Source organism: Oncorhynchus tshawytscha, linkage group LG15 (genome assembly GCF_018296145.1).
Source record: "Oncorhynchus tshawytscha isolate Ot180627B linkage group LG15, Otsh_v2.0, whole genome shotgun sequence".
Classification (NCBI taxonomy): domain Eukaryota; kingdom Metazoa; phylum Chordata; class Actinopteri; order Salmoniformes; family Salmonidae; genus Oncorhynchus; species Oncorhynchus tshawytscha.
In genome coordinates this window covers 11,652,753-11,671,725 of record NC_056443.1, presented here as the reverse complement: position 1 = coordinate 11,671,725, position 18,973 = coordinate 11,652,753, and the positions used below count along the sequence as shown (strand labels likewise).

Sequence of the window (18,973 nt, the reverse complement as noted above, 5' to 3'; positions counted from 1 at the left end):
GAGGGAGCGAGGTGTGAATAAGTAAAACTGACACCATGTTGCTTCGTTAAGCACAACGAGATGCTGATTGGCTCATTAAGGCTCTCGTTAGTTAAGGCAGGGAACACCGTTGGGGATAGATACAGGATACAAGCGTGACAGACAGGATTGCGTCTCAAATGGCAACCTAATTCCCTTAATATTACACTACTTTTCACCAGAGCCCAATGGGTCAATAGGGTGCCATTTGGGAAGAGAGACATGAGCGTCATGCTCTGATTGGCTAGCAGATGAGGCCTGTAAACGAGGGATTGCTGTAGCAGCCGTTACAGAGCGGAACGGGTCTCGTCTTCTCAGGCTAATTACCAGACAGAGAAAGATTAAGGTAAGGGAGAGAGGCGGCCATGAAACGCACACTGACAGTGCTGTTTAAAAGCCCCATCCGTTATGATCAGTAACACCTCCTATATCATGAGACTCAGGAGGGGGTTTATAATGAAGGCATCATCAGTGATCAAGAACACCTCCTATATCATGATACTCAGGAGGGGGATTATAATGAAGGCATCATCAGTGATCAGTAACACCTCCTATATCATGATACTCATGAGGGGGTTTATAATGAAGGCATCATCAGTGATCAAGAACACCTCCTATATCATGATACTCAGGAGGTGGTTTATAATGAAGGCATCATCAGTGATCAAAAAAACCTCCTGTGCACCTCCCTTGGGATGGGGCCGCCTTTCAACCCCCTAGTCCCAACCCCTAGAGATTCAGTCAATTAAACTATTAATTTACAGTAAACAGACGAAACTACCCCTAAGCCCCTACCCATGAACACCTTCAAACCCCACTGGAATCAATGACTCGTTTACAAACAAAATAGCATTTCAAGGCGGGTGGGGGTTAAGGTTAACTCCACAACCAGAGACAGATCTTACACCAGTCATAAAGCATTTATACTTCACTCTGGGAGTTGGAGAATATTTATCAAATAGGGCTGGGAAGATTGACTAATTTAAAGCAGGGGATTTGGGTAATACAGTTACCTCCAATATAATTGAGCTGTTCTTCAGTGAATTTGCTGGAGTGATTCCGACACATATCCATTCATCCTATAAGATCAGGATTCGAGGAAGGAATGGGGGGGATGGATGGAGTGAGGGAACGTGTCACGCCCCGACATGAGAGAGCCTTTTATTCTCTAATTTGGTTAGGTCGGGGTGTGACTAGGGTGGGTACTCTAGTTTTTCTATTTCTATGTTGGCCTGGTATGGTTCCCAATCAGAGGCAGCTGTCTATTGTTGTCTCTGATTGGGGATCATATTTAGGCAGCCTTTTCCCACTGGGTTTTTGTGGGATCTTGTTTTTTGTGTTGATGCCTGTGAGCTCTACAGAACGTCACGTATAGTTTATTCTTTATTGTTTTGTTGTTCGGTTCTCCTTAAAATAAATGATGTCGAACCGATTGCACGGTGCGCTTTGGTCTGAGTATGATTACAACGACGATCGTGACAGAACGTGAGATGAGATACAGTAAGTGACTTCTCTGCCATGGCTTGGAAACGTTAAAGGTTCTGCAGGGAGAGATAACTACCCTTCTCTCCTCCTGACCTGCTGGTTCATGTCCCATTGAACTATCCCTGACACTTACTGAGCTGTGTAAAGGTGATGAAATGTCAGGAAATTCTGACATGTTCCACTTTATCCCGTTAAAGCCCAGGGTTCAGCAGAGGCTTTGGTCTGCTGTAGGACAGGAGGGAACACTGATTTGTCTGTGTCCATGCCTTCCTGTTTCCCGTTACCCATGTTGCTCACTGACTCACTCACTTTGTCAGTGAGTGTATGTGTGGATGCATTCCTGTGTGTGTGTGTGTATGTGTGTGTGTGTGTGTGTGTGTGTGTGTGTGTGTGTGTGTGTGTGTGTGTGTGTGTGTGTGTGTAAATGTCTAAAAGCTGCAGAGGCTATAATAGGGTCTGCATGGTCGTGACGGCATTTTAAACCAGGCTTCCTTCATCATAGCAGGAGATAAATATTTTAGCCAGACTGTGTTGGCTGGTTACATCACTGAAACGGTCCCTTTGGTCCTTGCTGTATGTGTAATGGGCCCCTGGATTCCCCCTGTGTGTGTGTGTGTCAGCATCAGGGCAGTATCGGTCATTACATTTTGTCAGCCGGTGATTGTCAAGCAAATATGTTCTTATTGGGCCTTCCTGTGTAGACCAGCTCAAGTAGCCAAACAACTGTGGGCTCCAGACTCCACCAATCTTAACTCTAAACAAATGGCTCCCAAATCTGACCTAGCAACAAGTGATAACTGACCCAAATCTGCTATGGCACAATTGCATCAACATGGTTTTGACCAGTTTTGTGTGGATACTAATATTTGTGACATGATCACAAAAAGTATGCCATCTTTGTATCCTCATTTCAAAAAGTACTGTGTCCTCATTTATAATATTCACGAACCAGGGGACAGTGATCCCCTTCAACAACCCCCAAGTGAAGGTCTCCCTGGCAGCCAACACCTTCACCCATCACTGGCCACACCGAGACCAAGCAGCTGACAGAGATGCTCCCCAGCATCCAGCCTAGCCTCCGGGGACTGGCCGAGGCTCTGCCAAAAAACTGCTGAGAACTGACTCCAGATCTGATCAAATAAGTTTCTTTGTGTCTCTGTCACCTCATCTCCTCTCCTCTCCTCTCCCCAGGAGGGTAAGGAGGACAGAAGGCCAATGCCCCTGAGATTCACCCAGTGTGAGGGCCATCAGTCACAGTGCATAACAAACCTGACATCTGAGAACAAGTGGGGGAGGAGAGATCTGACACCAGGCCAGACAAATCTCTCTTTCGAAAAGAAAATGGGAAAGAGACCAAAGCACCAACAGAACCATAAGAGCAGGTGTCTATCTGGCTTGCTGGCTGTCCCCAGTAGGTGAGGAAGAAATAGAGAGGGAAAGAGAGACAGACAGGGATAGATGAGTGTGAGAAGAGAGGTTGAATTATTCTAAAAGCCTTTCAGAGCTCTTTTAAACAGAGAGAGAAGTACTCTTTGGCAATAAGTACATTGTTAGGTCATGCCGATAAGGCAAATTGAATTGAACTGTATTGATAGTGAAAGACAGAGATGGGGAGAGAGAGAGAGAAAGGCACTGTCTGTCACGTGTAAGTCACGCCCCCCTCCCAGTCACCAAGCCCCAGCGAGGTCCGACTCGACTCGGTCCTCTGTCCTCTTCACTCGGCCCGAGTGATGGAATGTGTCAGCTACAACGGTAACCATAGCAACCGTCCGACATCTAGTTTTTTGGGGGTAGGAGTATTTATCCCACTCAGACAGCCGCTCCCGATTAGACGATATAAGTTTGACATCAGCCCTTTGCTCCTTAAAAACAGGAGAAGAGACAAGAGCTGTTTCACAGAGTAAATAGCAAGATGGCACTGACAGATATGGCAGCTCTTTATTGCAGTATTTTGTTTTGTTTGTGATACCCCCCAGGGCAATTGAACTGATTCCAAATGCTGATCCGAACACCGCCAGCGGAGAAGAGGTATTTGGAGTGGACGTCTAGTCTGACTCAGGAGGCGCGCACACCATCCACCGCTTCCGAGTATATTACTCACTAATGTTCTGTCTCTGGATAATAAAGTAGATGAGCTCAGGGCGAGAATCTCCTTCCAGAGAGACATACTCTGTTTCACAGAAACATGGCTCTCTCGAGATATACTGTCTTTGTCCATACAGCCAGCTGGGTTCTCAATATATCGCACAGATAGGAATAAAGAAGTCTCCGGGAAGAAGAAAGGCGGGGGTGTATGTTTCATGATTAACCACTCATGGTGGGATTGTGATAACATAAAGAAACTCAAGTCATTTTGTTCATCTGACCTAGAAAAGCTCACAATCAAAGGCCGACCGTATTACCTCCCAAGAGAATTCTCTTCGGTTATAGTCACAGCCGTGTATATTCCCCTTCAAGCCAATACCACAACGGCCCTTGAAGAACTTCCCTGGATTTTAGGCAAACTGGAAACCACATATCCTGAGGCAGTATTTATTGTAGCTGGGGATTTTAACAAAGCAAATTTGAGGAAAACGCTACCGAAGTTTTATCAACACATTGACTGTAGTACTCGTGCTGCTAAAAACATTCGACCACTGCTACTCCAATTTCCGGGATGCCTACATGGCCCTCCCCTGCCCTCCCTTCGGCAAATCTGATCACGACTCCATTTTGCTCATCCCTCCCTATAGGCAGAAACTCAAACAGGAAGTACCCGTGCTAAGGACTATTCAATGCTGGTATGACCAATCGGAATCCACGCTTCAAGATTGTTTTGATCACGTGGACTGGGATATGTTCCAGGTAGCCTCAGAGAATAACATAACATACAAATACCAGGATACGGTGACTGAGTTTATCAGGAAGTGTATAGGGGATGTTGTACCCACTGTGACTAAAACCTATCCTACCAGAAACCGTGGATAGATGGCAGCATTTGCGCAAGACTGAAAGCGTGAAACACCGCATTCAAACATGGCAAGGTGACTGGGAACATGGCCAAATACAAACAGTGTAGTTATTCCCTTCGTAAGGCAATCAAACAGGAAAAACGTCAGTATAGGGTAGGGATGCACGATATATCGGCGAACATATCGGAATCGTCCGATATTAGCTAAAAATGCCAACAACGGTATCGCCCGATGTCTAATTTAACGCCGATGTTAAAGCTACGGTGCATACCAATATAACGTAGGTACATGATGTAATGACGTCACGTAAAATGTTGCGCTACACGTGCAACACAACATTCATAACCTAGCCCACACAATGTCTGCTGTGTGGATTGTGCAGTCAACAAGTCGAGTAGTCATTTGAATGAGTAACAACATTTCAGCGAGACAACTCAAAGGCAAAATCCATTAAAGCCAAGATAATGGAATTCATTGCCCTTGACAATCAACCATTCTCTGTCGTGGGGGATGTTGGCGTTCGCCGACTGGTCGAGCACCGGTCGAGTGTGCTATTTTCTGATGTTGCCTTACCGGAGTTACACAGTAATAGCGTCACTGTTATTAGCTTCATGACATACATACTGTGGAACACCGTTTGGGTCTTCGCGTTGGTAATAAAGCATCATTTGTTTGACCGCAACTTCTGGGATAGCTTTAGCATGGTACCTAGCTATCACCAATACAATTGTTCGCCTATTGAAATTGAACTTCAGTTGATGAAAAGAAATAGCTTAGCCAGCTACTTAACCCAGTCCCGGACTAGGGACTGTAGTTACGCCTCCTGCACTGAGATGCAGTGCCATACACACATGGACACAGCAGTCTGTGTTAACTATTTAACTCTACTAGAATGCTTAAAATGCCTCAAAAAAAATTTAGGCAAGGAAAATAATGGAAATAATGGATATCGGTATCGGCCAAAAATGTAATATCGGTACATCGCTACTATAGAGACAAAGTGGAATAGCAATTCAACGGCTCAAACACAAGACATATGTGGCCAACGTGAGTAAGACATTTAAGCGTGTTAACCCTCACAAGGCTACCGGCACTGACGGCATCCCTAGCAGCGTCCTCAGAGCATCCGCAAACCAGCTGGCTGGAGTGCTTACGGAAATAGTCAATCTCTCTCTATCCCAGTCTGCTGCCCCCACTTGCTACAAGATGTCCACAATTGTTTCTGTACCCAAGAAAGCTAACTGCAAAGCTAACTGAACTAAATGACTATCGCACCGTAGCACTCACTTTTGTCATCATGAAGTGCTTTGAGAGGATAGTTAAGGAATATATCTACCGTACCTGACACTGCAGGGCCACTACAATTGTCTTACCGCCCCAATAGATCCACAGACGATGCAATCACCATCTCACTGCACACTGCCCAATCCCATCTGGACAAGAGGAATACCTATGTAAGAACACTGTTCATTGACTACAGCTCAGCATTCAACACCATAGTACTCTCCAAGCTCATCATTAAGTTTGGGGCCCTGAGACTGAATCCTGGCCTGTGCAACTGGGTCCTGAACGGGCTACCCCCAGATGGTGAAGGTAGGAAACAACATCTCTACTTCACTGATCTTCAACACAGGGGCCCCACAAGGGTGCATGCACAGCCCGCTCCTGTACTCCCTGTTCACCCATGACTGCATGGCCATACACGCCACTCCAACTCAATCATCAAGTATGCAGACGACACAACAGAACTAGGCCTGATTACGAACAATGACGAGACAGCCTACAGAGAGGAGGTTCGGGCCCTGGGACCGTGGTGCCAGGAAAATAACCTCACACTCAATGTCGCCAAAACAAAGGAGCTGATCGTGAACTTCAGGAAACAGCAGAGGGAGCACGTCCCTATCCACCTAGACGGGACAGCAGTGGAGCAGGTGGAAAGCTTCAAGTTCCTAGGCGTACACATCACTGACGATCTGAAATGGTCCACCCACACAGACAGTGTGGTAAAGAAGGCACACCTGAAACCAACAAACTCTTACAGATGCACAATTGAGAGCATCCTGTCGGGCTGTATCACCACCTGGTACAGCAACTGCACTGCGCGCAACAGCAGGGCTCTCTAGAGGGTGGTGCAGTTTGCCCAACGCGTCATCGGGGGCAAACTACCTGCCCTCCAGGACACCTACAACACCCGATGTCACAGGAAGGCCAAAAAGATCATCAAGGACAACAACCACCCAAGCCCCTGCCTGTTCACCCCACTATGATCCAGAAGGCGAGGTCAGTACAGGTGCATCAAAGCTGGGACCGAGAGACTGAAAAACAGCTTCTATCTCAAGGTCATCAAATTGTTAAATAGGCATCACTAGGCGGCTTCCACCCGGTTACATAACCCTGCACCTTAGAGACTGCTGCCCCATATACATAGACTTGAAATTACTGGCCACTTTAATAATGGAACACTAGTCACTTTAATAATGTTTACATATTTTTGCTTTACTCATCTCATATGTATATACAGTATTCTATTCTAATGTATTTTAGTCTATGCCATTCTGACATTGCTCATCCTGTTATTTTACTTTTAGGTTCTGCGTATTGCTGTGAATTGTTAGATATTACTGCACTATTGGAGCTGGAAACACAGGCATTTCGCTACACCCACAATAACATCTGCTAAACAACATGAAAAGTAAAAATTGATTTGATAGTATCCCCCTTCTCTCTTCTCATTGCCTCTCTCCTCTCCCTCTCAATATCTCTGATGAGATGTGTTCGTACAGACATTTAATTTAATGAACATATCAAGCATGTCTCTATGATCGGCTCACAAATGAGAGATCGCCACTGTTTGGTTATGACAGCATTACCATGACAACCCGCTGAACATGTGGCAGACCCCCAGGACCCTGACCTACATTACCCATCATCCTCTACTGTGCTACTCAAGAAATAGATTTTACCTGAATGGAATGAAGTCACACACACAGTACAGTTACAGCCCCACCCCATGTAGAGTAAGAAAAGGCACTTCAGAATTAGAAGGAAAAAAAATGCAACACCAGGCACTGGTCTGTGAAACTGTGACTTAACCAGGGATATTACTGTCCTGCTGGTCATGGGTAACACTCTCACTGCATGGAGAGAAAACAATAAAAGGAGAGGGGAGAGGAAAGGAGGTAAGATTGTAAGTGTGAGCAAACACTTTCTCTCCTTTCCTCTCTTCTCACATTCTCTCCTCTCCTGTCTTCTCCTCTTCTGTCCGCTCTCCTTGGTGTGGGAGAGGGGTTTTTCCCAGAACAAAGTCAGATCTCACAGAGGGCCTTTCCTCCCTCTCTTTCCCTTCCCTCTCACCTCTTGCTCCCCTCTCTCTTCACTTTCTCTTCCCAGTGTGGCCTAGATAATGGATCCACAGAGAATACACCATCACACTGAACTAGATACAGTCACAACCACGGAAGAAAACGGCTCTGCCAAAACACACACAGTGTGCCGATTCTAACTGAAAGTGTGGTGTAGAATATTACATCTGCGCTTCCATACAGCCACAGTACCAAAGAACAAAAAACACTCTCAAGCTGTGAGATTCCTTCTGCCTGTTGTAGTAGTGAACATAGTGCTAGGATTCTAATCTTAGCAACATAACATTGCCTACCTACCTCCACATTGAAGGAGATCCTGATACAGAAACAAATTAGGGGAATATATGCAGTGTACCTTCTTCATTTAGATGTGATTTAATCTAATACAAATGGGAATACTACAGAATAACAGACTAGACACAAACAGTACCACTCAAACGTTCGGACACACCTACTCATTAAAAGTTATTTCCTTTATTTTTACTATTTTCTACATTGTAAAATAATAGTGAAGATACCAAGACTATGAAATAACACACATGGAATCGTGTAGTAACCAAATAAGTGTTAAATCAAAATATATTTTAGATTCTTCAAAGTAGCCACCCTTTGCCTTGACGACAGCTTTGCACACTCTTGGTATTCTCTCAACCAGCTTCATGACAAATGCTTTTCCAACAGTCTTGAAGGAGTTCCCACATATGCTGAGTATTTACTGGCAGCTTTTCCTTCACTCTGTGGTCCAACTCATCCCAAACCATCTCAATTGGGTTGAGGTCAGGGGATTGTGGAGGCCAGATCTGATGCAGCACTCCATCACTCTTGGTCAAATAGCCCTTACACAGCCTGGATGTGTGTTGGGTCATCGTCCTGTTGAAAAACAAATGATAGCGCAAACCAGATAGGAAGGAGTATCACTGCAGAATGCTGTGGTAGCCATGCTGGTTAATTGTGCCTTGAATTCTAAATAAATGACTGACAGTGTTGCTCGAGCAAAGCACCCTCACACCTCCTCCATGCTTCACGTTGGGAACCACACATGTGGAGGCAATCCGTTCGCCTACTCTGCGTCTCACAAAGACACAGCAGTTAGAATCCAAAAATCTCAAATTTGGACTCCAGACCAAAGGACAGATTTCCTCCAGTCTAATGTCCACTGCTAGTGTTTTTTGGCCCCAAGCAAGTCTCTTTCTCTTATCTGTGTCCTTCAGTAGTGGTTTTTTTCCAACAATTCGACCATGAAGGCCTGATTCATGCAGTCTCTTCTGAACAGTTGATGTTGAGATGGGTCTGTTACTTGAACTCTGTGAAGCATTTACTTGGGCTGCAATCTGAGGTGCAGTTAACTCTAATGAACTTATCCTCTGCAGCAGAGGTAACTCTGGGTCTTCCTTTCCTGTGGCGGTCCTCATGAGAGCCAGTTTCATCATAGCGCTTGATGGTTTATGCAACTGCACTTGACGAAACATTCAAAGTTCTTAATTTTCCGCAATGACTGATCTTCATGTCTTAAAGTAATGATGGACTGTCATTTCTCTTTGTTTATTTGAGCTGTTCTTGCCATAATATGGACTTGGTCTTTTACCAGATAGCCCGATCTTCTGTATACCAGCCCTACCTTGTCACAACACAACTGATTGGCTCAAACGCATTAAAGAAAGAAATTCCATAAATCAACTTTTAACAAGGCACACCTGTTCATTTAAATGCATTCCAGGTGACTACCTTATGAAGCTGGTTGAGAGAATGCCAAGAGTGTGCAAAGCTGCTATCAAGGCAAACAGTGGCCATCTAGAATAATCTCAAATACAAAATATTGTTTAGCAATGTTTTGGTTACTACATGATTTCATGTGCTATATCATAGTTTTTATGTCTTCACTATTATTCTTATTCACTATGTAAAAAAATGTTTTTTTAATTCTTGCTGTTGGTGATTCTCTGATCCACCTCTATGCAGACGACACCATTCTGTATACCTCTGGCACTTCTTTGGACACTGTGTTAACAACCCTCCAGATGAGCTTCAATGCCATACAACTCTCCTTCCGTGGCCTCCAACTGCTCTTAAATGAAAGTAAAACTAAATGCATGCTCTACAACCGATCGCTGCCCGCACCTGCCCGCCCGTCCAGCATCACTACTCTGGACTAGAGGTCGACCGATTATGATTTTTCAATGCCGATCCCGATAATTGGAGGACCAATAAGGCCGATACCGATTAATCGGCCGATTTAAAAAATGCAAATAAATATATTTTTTAATGTATTTGTAATAATGACAATTACAACAATAGTGAATTAACACTTATTTTAACTTAATATAATACATCCATAAAATCAATTTAGCCTCAAGTAGATAATGACACATGTTCAATTTGGTTTAAATAATGCAAAAACAAAGTGTTGGAGAAGAACGTAAAAGTGCAATATGTGCTATGTAAGAAAGCTAACGTTTCAGTTCTTTGCTCAGAACATGAGAACATATGAAAGCTGGTGGTTCCTTTTAACATGAGTCTTCAATATTCCCAGGTAAGGAGTTTTAGATTGTAGTTATTATAAGACTATTTCCCTCTATACCATTTGTATTTCATTAACCTTTGACTATTGGATGTTCTTATAGGCACTTTAGTATTGCCAGTGTAACAGTATAGCTTCCGTCCCTCTCCTCGCTCCTCCCTGGGCTCAAACCAGCAACACAACGACAACAGCCACCACATCGAAGCCGCATTACCCATGCAGAGCAAGGGAAACAACTACCCCAATCCTCAGAGCGAGTGAAGTTTGAAACGCTATTAGCGAGCGCTAACTAGCCAGCCATTTCACTTCGGACACACCAGCCTCATCTCGGTAGTTGATAGGTTTGAAGTCAAACAGTGCAATGCTTGATGCACAACGAAGAGCTGCTGGCAAAACGCACAAAAGTGCTGTTTGAATGAATGTTTACACGCCTGCTTCTGCCTACCACAGCTCAGTCAGATACTTAGATACTTGTATGCTCAGTCAGATTATATGCAACACAGGACACGCTAGATAATATCAACCATGTGTAGTTAACTAGTGATTATGATTGATTGTTTTTTATTGGATAAGTTTAACGCTAGCTAGCAACTTACCTTGGCTTACTGCATTTGCGTAACAGGCAGTCTCCTTGTGGAGTGCAACGAGAGAGAGGCAGGTCGTTATTGCGTTGGACTAGTTAACTGTAAGGTTGCAAGATTGGATCCCCCGAGCTGACAAGGTGGAAATCTGTCTTTCTGCCCCTGAGCGAGGCAGTTAACCCACCGTTCCTAGGCCGTCATTGAAAATAAGAATGTGTTCTTAACTGACTTGCCTAGTTAAATAAAGATTAAATAAAGGTGTAAAAAAAAAAAAGTAATATATATATATATATATATTTATATATTTATTCGGCGCTAAAAAAATACTGATTTCCTATTGTCATAACTTGAAATTGGCCCCAATTAATCGGCCATTCCGATTAATCGGTCGACCTTTACTCTGGACGGTTCTGACTTAGAATATGTGGACAACTACAAATACCTAGGTGTCTGGTTAGACTGTAAACTCTCCTTCCAGACTCCCATTAAGCATCTCCAATACAAAATTACATTAGAATCGGCTTCCTATTTCAAAACAAAGCACCCTTCACTCATGCTGCCAAACATACCCTCGCAAAACTGACCATCCTACCGATCCTTCGGCGATGTCATTTACACAATAGCCTCCAACACTCTACTCAACATATTGAATGCAGTCGATCACAGTGCCATCCGTTTTGTCACCAAAGCCCCATATACTACCCACCGCTACGACCTGTATGCTCTCGTTGGCTGGCACTCGCTTCTTAATCGTCACCAAATCCTCTGGCTCCAGGTCATCTACAAGTCTCTGCTAGGTATAGCCCCGTCTTATCTCAGCTCACTGGTCATCATAGCAGCACCCACCCGTAGCACGCGCTCCAGCAGGTAAATCTCACTGGTCACCCCAAAAAAGCCAATTCTTCCTTTGGCCGCCTTTCCTTCCAGTTCTCTGCTGCCAATGACTGGAATGAACTGCAAAAATCACTGAAGCTGGAGACTCATATCTCTCTCACTAGCTTTAAGCACCAGCTGTCAGAGCAGCTCACAGATCACTACACCTGTACATAGCCCATCTGTAAATAGCCCATCCAACTACCTCATCCCCACACTGTATTTAGTTATTTATCTTGCTCCTTTGCACAGTATCTCTACTTCCACATTCATCTTCTACACATCCACCATTCCCGTGTTTAATTGCTATATTGTAATTACTTCACCACCATGGTCTATTTATTGCCTTACCTCCCTTATCCTACCTCATTTGCACACACTGTATATAGACTTTTTCTACTGTATTATTGACTGTTCCATGTGTAACTCTGTGTTGTTGTATGTGTCTTAACTGCTTTTCCTTATCTTGGCCAGGTCACAGTTCTTAAATGAGAACTTGTTCTCAACTAGCCTACCTGGTTAATTAAAGGTGAAATATAAAAGGTTTTCTATTTCCATGGCGGCTTGTACTGTATGAAAGGACATGGATATGAGTGTGGCAACATTGGCAACAGGGCAGGATTATGCTTGGCAACATCTGGAGAGAACAGGAGCAACAGAGCATGCTAATATGAGGAGGCTTTTCAACAGGTCACTGAGCCCAGCTCCACAGGTAGAAGCTAGCTATGTCTGTCTGTCTTTCTGTCTCCCCTCTCTCTAAATTTTCCCTATATCTTTCTCCCTATCCCTCCCTCTTTCTTTCTCACACACATTTATCATTTCTCGCCATGTATACTTCTTTCACACACACACACACACACTCACACTCACACACACAGAGAGAGAGAAAGAGAGCATCAGCAGCGCTGTGGCTTGTATATTCTCAGTGCCTCTCTCGGAGAGACCTGCCCTAATTTTTACTGACAAGCTGGGCTGGGTGAGCAAAGAGACTAGGCAGTGTGTATGCATGCGATCACCTTCACACACACACACACACATACGCACACAACACACAATTAATATTTCAACCTGTGCTTGCCATGTTTTACATTATTAGGCAAATCCACTCTTATGTCAACATGCAAACTCAGTGGTGGTCATGAGTGACATGCCACAGAAGTATAGCCCTTCTTCTGAGACACAACTAGGCATTACCATTTACTATAAACACTGGCAGATGTAGTTAATATGCTTATCTCTCTCTCTTTCTTTTCACTCTGTTTCCCTGCACTGCCCCCCCCTGCCCTCTCAATCTCAGGTCTTACCACCATCTATCAATGTATCCCATCTTAGCTAGGCACAATAACACATTTACTGAATTGTCATTGTTTTATTCATGGATTCTGTTGAGAACCCATTCTGATTGATTGAAGGTGATATCTTGTCTGTCTGTCTGTTTCTCTCGCTAAGATTCTCTCTGACCTTTCTGACTCTCTCTCCACTCTCTTCCCCTCCTCCACCTCGCTCCCTCTCTTACACTCCCGCTTCCATGGCTCCACTGTGCCAGTCCTCCAGCAGAGAGGAGAGCCCAGTAGAGGAAAGGCTGTTAAGGCTGGCAGTATGGCAGCAGCATGGCAGGGCAGCAGGCCAACGGGAGCCAGGGGATCCCTAAGCAGTGCAGAGAAGAGCAGAGCGTTTGTCTGCCTCCCCAGGGTAGAGATGAGAGAGGGGACACCCAGAGGAATATTAACTACGAGAGAGATGTGACCAGGGTGGGGATTACTATATTAGGCCCATGAGAGTACCCCACTCACTGGAATGTGCCGAGTCTGTCTGTGTGTGTGTTTTAGTCATACCCTCTGTTTATCTCTCTCAAACCATCTCTTCTCTCCCTCCTTATTTCTATATGACTCAAGAGGAGGACATGACGGGTCCATTAAATCTTATTACGACGTGTTCGTAAATCATTACTGTAGCGTTTCTATCTGATGGCATCTGGTTGACATCTTTGTCATTTAAGTATATGGAAATTAGGGTACATGAACAAACACACACACACAAATGACTGATACACACATGCAAGACTACATATTTCTTAGCACGGAGAGAAAGAGACCGAGAGAGACAGAGAGGGAGAGAGAGAGGAACAGATGTGGACATGGATACTTGCTTCTCCAGCAGTCTGTCAGCCTCGATATCACCATGGTGACAGTGACTGACAGAGTCAGGTTGTGAGGCCCAGACCCCTAACTGCCTGTTTATAATATTCCAACAGTGAAAAGGCTGAGAAGAGAGAATCATGACCACCTGTGGCTGTCACTCAAACCTTCACCTGTCATTCAAAAAACTTTAGCCTGTGATTTATACAGTTAAGTTAGGGCTCTTCAAATCTGGTGCAAAGGACCCATGTGATGTGCAGAGCTGTGTTCCAGCCAAGTGCGAACATACCTTCAACTAATCATACTATATTTAAACATATATAAAGTAACCAAGCATGATAACATTAAATATTTAAATCTTAGAATTACATAGTAAAAAAAAAAAGTAATATCATGAATCCATACAAAAACCCATTCACAGCAAAAATGTGATTGCTTGCAAAATGCAAATAAAACGAAAAGTGCTTACAGTAGTGAAAGGAACTGGAGTTAAGTTGAGGGTCACACTCTTCCAAAAAGAAAGATCAGGGCCAAAAAAAAAGTAATATGTCACCGGGTGATTGAAGTGAGTTCAGTGTAGGCTGACTAGGCGCTTGGCGGTGTGAAGAGAGGAGCTCTTTAGAGCAAGTGCTGTTGACTTGTAATTATGGTTATTGATGTATTCAGGAATCTATTATATGAGCCTTGTTCAAAATAGTGCACTTTATAGGGAATAGGGTGACATTTGGGACGCAGAAATGTCTGGCATACCATATGCCAAATGCCTTAAATGTTAACCGTTAAGGTTCTGGTCATTGAAGAGAACATCCACCAATATCTCCTACCATGTAGCGTTCCAAAGGTCACATGACCACGGACGACTTTATTGGCAAGATGGGAGGTGTATTTAAATCAGTACAATGAATCAATATAAACTACAAATACTTGTATACAGTGCATTCGAAAAGGATTCAGACCCCTTGACTTCTTCCACATTTTGTTACATTACAGCCTCAAATGTATTAAATAAATACAAATCCTCATCAAACCTACACTCAATACCCCATAATGACGAAGTAGAATCTGTTTGATTGTTTTGCAAATGTATTCAAGTTTTTTTTTTAATGAAAAAACACCTTATTGACATACAGGAACAGTCAAAAGTTTGGACACACCTACTCATTCCAGGGTTTTTCTTTATTTTTACTAATTCTCTACATTGTAGAATAATACTGAAGACACCAAAACTAACACTTTTTTGGTTACTACATGATTCCATGTGTTATTTTGTCACGTAAATGATTGGAGACAAGTGCAGGAATTAGTAATAGGGGAGTTGAATACTCCACCTAAAATATACAAAATGCCATGAAAAAGGCATTGGGGATGAAGCCCAAAACAAACACATATACAAAAACACAGGGATGTAACCCAAACAAAAAAGTGAGGTAAAACCTTTAATAAATACACGTGTCGAAACCCGCAATACACTACACGGGGCAAGAACTATAATAACAAATGCACAACAATACACGGGACGAGACCCGCAATACACTACACGGGGCAAGAACTATAATAACAAATGCACAACAATACACGTGTCGAAACCCGCAATACACTACACGGGGCAAGAACTATAATAACAAATGCACAACAATACACGGACGAGACCCGCAATACACTACACGGGGCAAGAACTATAATAACAAATGCACAACAATACACGGGACGAGACCCGCAATACACTACACGGGGCAAGAACTATAATAACAAATGCACAACAATACACGGGACGAGACCCGCAATACACTACACGGGGCAAGAACTATAATAACAAATGCACAACAATACACGTGTCGAAACCCGCAATACACTACACGGGGCAAGAACTATAATAACAAATGCACAACAATACACGGGAGACCCGCAAGAAGAACTATAATAACAAATGCACAACAATACACGGGACGAGACCCGCAATACACTACACGGGCAAGAACTATAATAACAAATGCACAACAATACACGGGACGAGACCCGGGGGCAAGAACTATAATAACAAATGCACAACAATACACGGGAGACCCGAATACCCGGGGCAAGAACTATAATAACAAATGCACAACAATACACGGGGCAAGAACTATAATAAGAACTATAATAACAAATGCACAACAATACACGGGACGAAACCCGCAATACACTACACGGGGCAAGAACTATAATAACAAATGCACAACAATACACGTGTCGAAACCCGCAATACACTACACGGGGCAAGAACTATAATAACAAATACACAACAATACACGGGACGAGACCCGTAATACACTACACGGGGCAAGAACTATAATAACAAATGCACAACAATACACGGGACGAGACCCGTAATAACAAGTGCACAATACACGCAGCACGAAAGCCAAACTCACAAAGGACAGATACTCACAGACCAACGGACATGGTAACAAAATCCAACAAAACAATGGCGAACAGAGGGCACATACAGTTGATGTCGGAAGTTTACATACACTTAGATTTGAGTCAATAAAACTTGTTTTTCAACAACTTCACAAATTTCTTGTTAACAAACTATAGTTTGGGCAAGTCGGTTAGGACATCTACTTTGTGCATGACACAAATCATTTTCCCAACAATTGTTTACAGACAGATTATTTCACTCACAATTCCAGTGGGTCAGAAGTTTACATACACTAAGTTGTCTGTGCCTTTAAACAGCTTAGAAAATTCCAGAAAATATTGTCATGGCTTTAGAAGCTTCTGATAGGCTAATAGACATAATTTGAGTCAATTAGAGGTGTATCTGTGGATGTATTTCAAGGTCCTACCTTCAAACTCAGTGCCTCTTTGCTTGACATCATGAGAAAATCAAAAGAAATCAGCCATGACCTCAGAAAAACAATTGTAGACCTCCACATGTCTGGTTCATCCTTGGGAGCAATTTCCAAACGCCTGAAGGTACCACGTTCATCTGTACAAACAATAGTACGCAAGTATAAACACCATGGGACCATGCAACCGTCATACCGCTCAGAAAGGAGACACGTTCTGTCTTCTAGAGATGAACATACATTGGTGAGAAAAGTGCAAATCAATCCCAGAAAAACAGCAAAGGACCTTGTGAAGATGCTGGAGGAAACAGGTTCAAAAGTATCTATATGCACAGTAAAACGAGTCCTATATCGAAATAACCTGAAAGGCTGCTCAGCAAGGACGCTCACTGCTCCAGAACCGTCATAAAAAAAGGCTGGCTATGGTTTGCAACTGCACATGGGGACAAAGATCATACTTTTTAGAGGAATGTCCTCTGGTCTGATGAAACGAATATAGAACTGTTTGGCCATAATGACCATCGTTATGTTTGGAGGAAAAAGGGGGATGCTTGCAAGCCGAAGAACACCATCCCAACCGTGAAGCACGGGGGTGGCAGCATCATGTTGTGGGGGTGCTTTGCTGCAGGAGGGACTGGTGCACTTCACAAAATAGATGGCATCATAAGGCTGGAAAATTATGTGGATATATTGAAGCAACATCTCAAGACATCAGTCAGGAAGTTAAAGCTTGGTCGCAAATGGGTCTTCCAAATGGACAATGACCCCAAGCATACTTCCAAAAGTTGTTAGCAAAATGGCTTAAGGGGGACAACAAAGTCAAGGTATTGGAGTGGCCATCAGAAAGCCCTGACCGCAATCCTATAGTAAATTTGTGGGGCGTTCTAAAATCAAATCAAATCAAATTTTATTTGTCACATACACATGGTTAGCAGATGTTAATGCGAGTGTAGCGAAATGCTTGTGCTTCTAGTTCCGACAATGCAGTAATAACGAGCAAGTAATCTAACTAACAATTCCATAAAAACTACTGTCATACACAGTGTAAGGGGATAAAGAATATGTACATAAGGATATATGAATGAGTGATGGTACAGAGCAGCATAGGCAAGATACAGTAGATGATATCGAGTACAGTATATACATATGAGATAAGTATGTAAACCAAGTGGCATAGTTAAAGTGGCTAGTGATACATGTATTACATAAGGATGCAGTCGATGATATAGAGTACAGTATCAACGTATGCATATGAGATGAACAATGTAGGGTAAGTAACATTATATAAGGTAGCATTGTTTAAAGTGGAGTGATATATTTACATCATTTCCCATCAATTCCCATGATTAAAGTGGCTGGAGTAGAGTCAGTGTCATTGACAGTGTGTTGGCAGTAGCCACTCAATGTTAGTGGTGGCTGTTTAACAGTCTGATGGCCTTGAGATAGAAGCTGTTTTTCAGTCTCTCGGTCCCAGCTTTGATGCACCTGTACTGACCTCGCCTTCTGGATGACAGCGGGGTGAACAGGCAGTGGCTCGGGTGGTTGATGTCCTTGATGATCTTTATGGCCTTCCTGTAGCATCGGGTGGTGTAGGTGTCCTGGAGGGCAGGTAGTTTGCCCCCGGTGATGCGTTGTGCAGACCTCACTACCCTCTGGAGAGCCTTACGGTTGAGGGCGGTGCAGTTGCCATACCAGGCGGTGATACAGCCCGCCAGGATGCTCTCGATTGTGCATCTGTAGAAGTTTGTGAGTGCTTTTGGTGACAAGCCGAATTTCTTCAGCCTCCTGAGGTTGAAGAGGCGCTGCTGCGCCTTCCTCACGATGCTGTCTGTGTGAGTGGACCAATTCAGTTTGTCTGTGATGTGTATGCCGAGGAACTTAAAACTTGCTACCCTCTCCACTACTGTTCCATCGATGTGGATGGGGGTGTTCCCTCTGCTGTTTCCTGAAGTCCACAATCATCTCCTTAGTTTTGTTGACGTTGAGTGTGAGGTTATTTTCCTGACACCACACTCCGAGGGCCCTTACCTCCTCCCTGTAGGCCGTCTCGTCGTTGTTGGTAATCAAGCCTACCACTGTTGTGTCGTCCGCAAACTTGATGATTGAGTTGGAGGCGTGCATGGCCACGCAGTCGTGGGTGAACAGGGAGTACAGGAGAGGGCTCAGAACGCACCCTTGTGGGGCCCCAGTGTTGAGGATCAGCGGGGAGGAGATGT

General features: G+C 43.7%; 1 protein-coding gene across 4 annotated transcripts in view; it reads right to left on the bottom strand.

The window, feature by feature from the left end:
- Nucleotides 1-18,973, bottom strand: part of LOC112214418 (copine-8) — a 119,939-nt gene that overhangs the window by 88,946 nt on the left and 12,020 nt on the right. The gene's annotated exons all lie outside the window — the stretch shown is intronic.